Source organism: Myotis davidii, unplaced genomic scaffold (genome assembly GCF_000327345.1).
Source record: "Myotis davidii unplaced genomic scaffold, ASM32734v1 scaffold514, whole genome shotgun sequence".
NCBI classification, from domain to species: Eukaryota; Metazoa; Chordata; class Mammalia; order Chiroptera; family Vespertilionidae; genus Myotis; species Myotis davidii.
This window is the reverse complement of record NW_006286236.1, coordinates 1103267-1103494: the sequence shown is the minus strand read 5'-3', so window position 1 is coordinate 1103494 and position 228 is coordinate 1103267. Positions and strand designations below refer to the sequence as shown.

General features: G+C 61.4%; 1 protein-coding gene across 1 annotated transcript in view; it reads right to left on the bottom strand.

Moving 5' to 3' along the window:
- The window catches only part of IL2RB (interleukin 2 receptor subunit beta), a 38166-nt gene that overhangs the window by 8809 nt on the left and 29129 nt on the right, over nucleotides 1-228 (bottom strand). The window lies entirely within an intron of this gene.

Below are 228 nucleotides of genomic sequence, written 5' to 3'. Positions count from 1 at the left end.
CTGACTACCCAGTTGCTGGGGTCATCCTAAACCCCTCCCTCTCACTCATCCCCTCCATCCAAAGCCATCTGCCAATCAACTGGTTCCACCGCCAGGACCTACTGGGGACCCTTCCCCTCCTCTCCTGTCCTCCCTGCCCCAGGTCTGAGCTCCCACCACCTCTCAGGCGGGAGGCTGTGACCCTGCTACCACCACGTCCACAGACCTCTCCCACCTCTGCATCCTCTT